This window comes from Mustela lutreola, chromosome 1, assembly GCF_030435805.1.
Source record: "Mustela lutreola isolate mMusLut2 chromosome 1, mMusLut2.pri, whole genome shotgun sequence".
Lineage (NCBI taxonomy): Eukaryota > Metazoa > Chordata > Mammalia > Carnivora > Mustelidae > Mustela > Mustela lutreola.
In genome coordinates this window covers 236884336-236893030 of record NC_081290.1, presented here as the reverse complement: position 1 = coordinate 236893030, position 8695 = coordinate 236884336, and positions in this window count along the sequence as shown.

Below are 8695 nucleotides of genomic sequence, written 5' to 3'. Positions count from 1 at the left end.
CTCAAGTGTTTTCTCTTAAAAATGTTCTAGGCCTACTTTTATGTCCTTATTTATTTTTAAAATGATTTTATTATTTTGTAAAAGATTATTTATTTATGAGAGAGAGAGGGAGAGGGCATACGAGTGAGGAAGGGTTTGGGGTTGCTGAGGGAGAGGGAGAATATCTCAGGCAGACTCCTTGCTGATCATGGAGCCCCTGACGTGGGGCTCAATCTCACGACCCTGAGATCACTACCTGAGCCAAACCAAGAGTTGGAGGCTTAACTGCATGAGCCACCCAGGCACCCCTATTATTATTTTTTAATTTTTATTTAAATTGTAGTTAGTTAACATACAATACAGTATTGGTTTCAGGAGTAGAATAGAGTAATTCATCACTTACATGTAACACACAGTGCCCATCACAAGTGCCCTCCTCGATACCCGTCACCCACCTAGAATCTAGCACACCCCCCCCCCCCCGCTCACCTCCCTCCATCAACCCTCATTTTGTTCTCTATCATTAGGAGTCTCTTATCATTTGTTTCCCTCTCTCTAAAAATTTTATTTGTATGTGTTCTCTACACCCAGTGTGGGGCTCAAAATCAGAACCCCAAGATCAAGAGGTGCAGACTCTACTGACTGAGCCAGAGAGACACCCATTTCTTTTCTTTTTTTTAAGAGAGAGATTGATTCATTGATTGATTGATCTATCTATACATTAAATTTTAATTCCAGTATAATGAACACACCGTGTTATATTAGTTTCAGGGGTATGCTGTAGTGATTCCACAGTTCTATTTATTATTCAGTGCTCATCATAATAAGTATATTCTTAATCCCCTTCACCTATTTCACCCATATCCCCATCCAAACTTCTGGTAACCATCAGTTCGTTCTCTATAGTGAAGAGTTTGTTTTTTTGATTTGTCTCTTTTTATTTTCCTTTGTTTCCTTTGTTTCCTTTCACAGATGAGTGAAATCTGTGACATTTGTCTTTCTCTGACTGCCTTATTTCATGTAGCATTGTATTCTCTAGGTCTCTCCGGGTCATTGCAAATGGCAAGACTTCATCCTTTTTTATTGGCTGATTAATATTCCATTGTATGTAGATCCGTCTTCTCTATCCATTCATCAACCGATGGGCACTTGGACTGCTTCCATAGTTTGCCTATTGTAAATAATGTCACTATAAATTCAGGGGTGCATGCATCCCTTTGAATTTTTTTCTTTCTTTTTTGTGGGGTTTTGGGTAAATATCAAGTAGTGTGATTACTAGACCATAGGGTAGTTCTATTTTTAACTTTTTGAGGAACTTCCATACTGGTTTCCATGGTGGCTGCACCATTTTGCATTCCCACCAAGTGTTCCTTTTTCTCCACATCCTGGCCAACACTTTTCTGCTTTATGTCCTTTCTTGATCCATGTAGCTATACCCATGCTGGCCTCAGGCCCTCAGCCGCCAGCCCTGCTTCCTGGATCAAAAGGCAAAGCCCTGGTAGTTGCCACATTTGTCTCATCTCCCAAGATGGACTGTTGTCCTGGCCGTCTGGGGGCAAGGGCCAGGCTTTGGCTTGAGCTCCATTGCACTAGGCACTATGGGAGCAAACTGCCACACTTCTAGCACTCAGCATACTTCTAGCACCCAATCAAGCAGATGCCCAAAGGGATTCTTCCCTGGTGGAAGTGGTTCCAAATGGCCCATCAAACAACATTTTTTGAGCAGCTATAGCCAGCTCACCTGTTGCACCATCTTGTGTTTGTTTTTCCTCCATCTTTGCCTTCCTTCCTTCCTTTTTTGGCAGGGTTTCAGTTTTTTCTTTCCCCTGACTCTTGCTTTCCTGAGATTGTACTCTCCAAGAATTTGTCACTAATAGGCTACCTTTATTAAGACCTTCTCTATGCCAAGGTCTATTCTAAGCTTTTGTATTGGATTCTCCTATCAGCCCTATAAAGTAGGGATCATTATCATGTTACTTTTACAAAAAAAGAAACTCAGGCCTAATGTCATAAATTAAGTATTGCATTTGATTGTTGGTTTAGGTAATTCTGAATTCAAGAACCTCTGGATCTTTAGATGTTTATAATTGATAACCTATAAAGTAATGGAGGACCTGCTATATATCACAGCACATGGGTCCACCCATATTTTGCATTTCTATGCTGTATTTTGAAGTGCCAAGTCTTTAAAATTCATAAAGAAATATTACATCACAATTTTCATCCTCTGTAGCAACATTTATTTTTTAAAGGATTTTATTTATTTGAGAGAGAGAGACAGAGACAGAGTGAAAGAGCATGAGAGGGGAGGTCAGAGGGAGAAGCAGACTTCCCATTGGGCTGGGAGCCTGATGTGGAACTCGATCCCAGGACTCTGGGATCATGACCTGAGCTGAAGGCAGAAGCTTAATCAACTGAGCCACCCAGTTGCTATACCCTCTATAGCAACATTTAAAAAGTATTTATCATCTGTCATTTATTTTGCTAGTTCCTTCCCTCTCTTTGCCCCCCCTCAGAGTAACTTTAAGTTTTGTACAAATTTTTAGAACTATTGCTTATCATTGGAAGAAGTGATTCTTGTGGACTATATACAGAGGATGTTCACTATGTGGTGAATAGCCAGGGCAGTTGTCCAGGCTAGCAAGAATTCTCATGACACAGAGCTGGTGGTGTTAGTTTTTCATCTCTAGCCATTAATGCAAAATTTCTCTTCTGCTTCCTGAAATTACTTGCTGTAAGATGATTGTCTGTCAGATTCCATATTCAGCTCTGCAGGCTCTACTCCTGTTAGAAGGAAACTCCTAGTTTTAAGGAAGCTCCTCAGGCCAGCAGCCTACAGACTCTATTCTCATGGCTATAAACTAAATTTTGTGTCTTCTTCACAAGGATGTCCCCACTCACCTTGGAGAAGTACGTTCTGCCAGCTCTGCACATGTGCGTCTTCTGTGATTTGCAGTTGGGATCATCCTTGTTTTGATCTTCACTGCCTTTGGCAGCACTTCCTATTTGTGGTTTGGGCTGTTCCATGTATCTTAGTTTTATCAAAGATGGACAGAGTTTGCATTTATGTTCCTCTTTCCTACTTTAAGATTTTTTCCAAGATGATAAGATGATGAGAAAAATATACAGGTAGAGCAAATATGGGGGGTGGTGTAATAAGTATACACCATTGCCTTCCCTCGAACAGTTTGAGAAACTTAACATTGATTTTAGAGAATATAGGTCCAAAGAAGGTGTTAGCATCATCTGAACATAACACAATATTTCTGAAAATTAAAGAAAACTATAACCTCATCCAGGAAACACTGGGGAACACAAAGCAAGAGTTACTAGCTCCTCCAGAAACTAGAGTACTTAATTTCTCATACAGCATTCCCATAAAATTAATAGAGCCTAGTAATTAATAGGTAATACATACAAACACTTATTGATGGAGTTTTAGCTAAAATTATAGACTTAGTTTTTCCTTAGAGTAATAACTTGAACCTGCTTGCTTTTCTTTTTTGCCAAGATTTTATTTATTTATTTGACAGAGATCACAAGTAGGCAGAGAGGCAGGCAAAGAGAGAGTGAGGAGGAAGCAGGCTCCCTGCTGAGCAGAGAGACAGATGCAGAGCTCGATCCCAGGACCCTGAGATCATGACCTGAGCCGAAGGCAGAGGCTTTAGCCCACTGAGCCACCCAGGTGCCCCGAAACCTGCTTACTTTTTTATACGCTCATACAGACATACCTACATAGAGATTTTAAAATATTTCAGTGTTTGCCTTAGTTGAATTCAATTTCTTGGAAACATCTGAAAACCTATCTATATACCCATGTACATATATACTCATATATGTATGTATGAATACACTTACATATCACATATATATACATATATACACACATATACAAACACGCATATATTTTCCAACTCAGAAAATATTTCATAGATATTTCATTAATTTTATTATATTTCATAAATTTCCTGAAACAGTTAAGAATGGCAAGTTACAATTAAATTAATATAGCATTAAAATGTAACCAAATCAATACTGAAAATTAATAGAGAAATAAAATTACATTCCTGAAAACTTAAATAAGCATGATTGTGTGGAGCAGTGTCTGCAATTGAGTCATGAAGGTGGTGTTAGAGGCATAGGCATGGTGGGATTAAGAGCTAAATCCTCATTTCCACAGTAGAGAGGTAAAATAAAGTAAAACCAAGTTTAAAATAAAGTTAAAACCAGGAAATGACCATTTTACACGGAGGGAAATAAAAGAAACCGATAAATGGGCTGAGAGTGGCCCCTTTGAGAGAGGGCAGAGGACAGCTCTTCATTATTGTAGGACTCGGTGCCACTGACTTGTTGGTCTGTAGACCCATGGGACATTGACAGAAATAAAATCATGAATGTAAAGAACAACGCAAATGCCCACCAGACAGGTGGGTGGATAAGCAAATTGTGGTCTACCCACATGGGGACAGGATTCAGCCTTAAGAAGGAATGAAGTGTGGATGCATGCTACAACAGGAATGAGCCTTGACATTACGCCAACTGAAAGATGCCAGTCACAAGAAGCCATATATTGTGAGATTCCATTGTATGAAGGTGTAGAAAAGGCAAATCCCCAGAAAGCAGATGTGTGGTTGCCAGGAGCAAGAGGGAGGGGAGAATAAGTGGTGTTTACTTAATGGCTTTTGGGCTTTTTTGGGGTGATGGAGATGTTCTGGAATTAGTTGTGATGGTGGCACAATGTCACGAATGTCCTAAAAGCCACTGAACTGTACACTTTAAAATGTTTGAAATGTCCTCCGTGCTATTTCTTATGTTTCACATGTGAGTGAAACCATATGATAATTGTCTTTCTCAGCTTGACTTATTTCACTTAGCATAATCCCTCCAGTTCCAACCATGTCCGTGCAAATAGTGGGTATTCATCCTTTCTGCTGGCTGAGTAGTATTCCATTGTGTATATGGACCACATCTTCTTTATCCATTCCTCAGTTGAAGGGCATCTTGGCTCCTTCCACAGTTTGGCTATTGTGGACATTGATACTATGAATATTGGGGTGCAAGTGCTCCTTCTTTTCGCTACATCTGTATCTTTGGGCTAAATACACAGTGTAGCATGGAGGACATTAGGAGAAGGAAGGGAAAAAATGAAGGGTGGGAAAAGAGAGGGGGAGATGAACCATGAGAAACTATGGACTACGGGAAACAAACTGAGGGTTTCAGAAGGAAGAGGGGTGGGAGGATGTGTGAGCCGGGTGATGGGTATTAAGGATGGCATGTATTACTTGGAGCACTGGGTGTTATATGCAAACAATAAATCATGGAACACTACATCAAAAACTAATAATGCACTGTATGGTGACTAACATAGCATAATGAAAAAAAAGAGAAAAAATTTAAAAATGGTGAATTTTATATTATGTGAATTTTACGTCAATAATAAAGAAATAAGGAACACAGTAAAACAAAAAAACAGAAAACAAAAACCAAAAAAACAGTGTCTGTAAGTCCAGCTAATCTTCACAAAATCATTTCACAAAGGATATTTCAGTTTTGTCTCATGATATCATTTCCATTTATTTCTCCCAAGTATCAAGCCAGATGTTATCATTTTTTTATATAGAAGAAAATGGAGAACATTTAGAAAACTTAAGTCATAAAAAATTTCAGGCCCTTCTATTTGCCATAAATAATAACAGATTCTTCTTATGGATTAAAATATGCCCTTTCCATATCCCCCAAATGCATTGTCTGTAATGTTCGTAATTATGACAGAGATAAAGCATATGTGGTCATCTTTAAGAATTAAGGTTCATAGTTATCTTACCAATAAACATTTTTCTGTTTTAATTAGCAACATCAAATAAATGCCCAAACTGAATGATAATATACCTTTCAGTTCTTTATATTATATACTTTTGCCACAGTATTTTTGGGTTAAGATAAAACATTTAGAATAAAAGTTACCAAAATTGGAATTGTGCAAGTTAATTTAAGATACTGTGCGAAGGAATTTTACTAAAACAGGAGTTGTGATAGATTCCCTTCCCTTCTTGATTCTGAAATAACTCTTAAGGTAGAATTGTTAACTGGCTCAAAAGACCACCCCACCACCCCCATGTTTCTCCTTCTAGAATCTTTATGAGAGTAACATTCTGATAATTGTCTAGATATATTTTAAGTACCTGTATTTTTCTCCCTGATATGTTGGTTGATTCAGTCTATCAAGATCATACTTATTTCTGAAAGAAGAAATTCATGAAAAATTCTGCAAAAAAAAAAAAAAAAGAAGAAGTTAGGACTTTAGGAATGATTTAACTCATGATGGCATTTTACTCTCCTTAAATGGACTCCTCCTTACTTCAGTATAGTTGAGAACCATAGATCATTCTGGAATACATAAAACTAACAGTTTAAAAAATTGTTTTCACAGGCAAATCACACATTTAACCAGAACTGATAAGACTTACAATTTCTCAACTTCTCACACATATAAATCACACATTCATTCTGGTCAAAAACATACTCTTCAAAAAATAAGTTTCAGAAAGGAGTTTCTCATATTTATGAATGGAAATTTAGTGTTCCAAATTAACTATTTTTAAACATTTGTTTGGAAAACATCTATTCAAGCAAATGTATTTTGGAAATGTTGTCACATAATTTCAAGATCAGAATACCCTCTCTTGCTCCCTACTCCTCTTACTTTCCCCCATGGACAGAAAGGTTACATATACACATTCCAAACAGAATAAGTCAGAGTTAAAAGCATCAGTTTATAATCAGCACAGGTATAAGTACTTTTCATAAGTACAATTTCAACGTTTTAGCTTGTTTCCAGTCTTTTCTTTGCCATTCCTTTAGAGAGGGTCAATGAATTTGGAGACTATACATACCTACACTATTATCCCCCCTCATATTTAAAGCCTTGACTTCTGTCAAATTTCTTTTTCTAAGTTAAAATTTTTCATTTTTACAGTTCCTTTCTATTTTAAAGTTGACAAGTTGGGGGCATTTTACATAAAGTAGGGATTATTACTTCCTTGATTTGTAGAATTTGCTTTTTTAAAAAAAATTTTTTATTTTTTTACAAACATATATTTTTATCCCCAGGGGTACAGGTCTGTGAATTGCCAGGTTTACACACTTCATAGCACACACCAAAGCACATACCCTCCCCAATGCAGAATTTGCTTTTTAAAACTTGCAGAACATTATGTGGATTTCAAGTAGTTGCTGTGCCCAGGGATAGGCAAGAGGATCAGAGGATAGAGGCATTGGCAAAAGGGAAGAAACCCAAATAGTATCCATTAAGGGAAGCCCGTAAAAGACCTAACAATCTCATGCAAGAACAAGCTTTGGTAATAGGAAATTGCTGATCCTTAAATGATGATGTAGACTCAACAGAGGCTATGGTGAAAACTGTGGCAGGCATAAGATATATTTGTAGAGGGGGATGGAAACTGCTTCCTACCACCAAGGAAGCCTACTGTTAGTTCAGTGAACAGATGAACTGCTAGTAGTGCATACTAATGGAAAGGACCCTCTGCATATCTATACAAAGATGTCCACGATGATTCAGTATTATTCTGGGAGTTCTACCCTATGTAATAAGAAAAAAGTATAAAATGTGAAAAGGTGTTATTAATGTTAACTTAGCAAATGTAGAATATGAATTGTGTGAGTCCATTAAAAATATATGTGTATAATATATATATATATATATATATATATATATATATATATATATGTCACTGAAAATGATTTACTTTTTGGAACACTCAGGTGGCTCAGTTGGTTAAGCTCAGGTCATGATGTCAGGTTTCCAGCCCTGCACTGGGCTCTGTGCTCAGGGCAGAGTCTGCTTGTCCCCTCTTGCTCTGCCCCTGGTCCAGTTCACACAGGTGCATTGCTCTCTCTTTCTTTCTGTCTTAAATAAATAAATCTTAACAAAAACAATTTACTTTTTGGCAGTGGGATGGGGAAATATATGCTTATATTTTTTATTTTCTATTCTTCTCTAATTATTAGCATTTGTGAATATGTATGAATTTTGATAATAAAAAATGGGAAATTCTACCCAATTGAGAAGTCCTTAGACTAAGGGTGCCTGAGTAGCTTAGTTGGTTAACTGTCCAACTCTTGATTTGGGGTCAGATCATGACCTCAGGGTTGTGAGGTCCAGCCCCATGTTGAGCCCTGCATTGGGGCTCATGCTGGGTGTGGAGCCTGATTAAGATTTTCTCTCTCTCCCTCTGCCCAACCCCTCTCAAAAAAAAAAAAAAAAAAAAAAAAAAAAAAGTCCTTAGGCCAGAAGTAAAATAGCTCTGTTTTTCTAACTTTTAAGTATATATAAATACTTCATACAATCACTGTCAAAAAATCGTGTATTTCTTAAGCAAGCTGTATATATCTTTCACAGCAGAAGTATGAACAGAAATCTTGAATTAAGAATTCTGTAACTTTTTTCTTTATATAAATTTTGGCTTTTATTCTTTCCTTTTTCTCTTGTAACTATAAGAATATGCATAGCCCAGGAAAATTCCACTGTGAAGAGTTAAGGAATCAGCGTAGAAGATAATACCTCAAAGGGAAATACATTCACAATAATGAAATTTCATGCAGCTATCGAGAAGATGGCTTAAAATAATTTTAATAATACCAGAAAAATTTCAAAATGCGATGATTTAGAATATGAGAAAACCAAATCACTTATGCC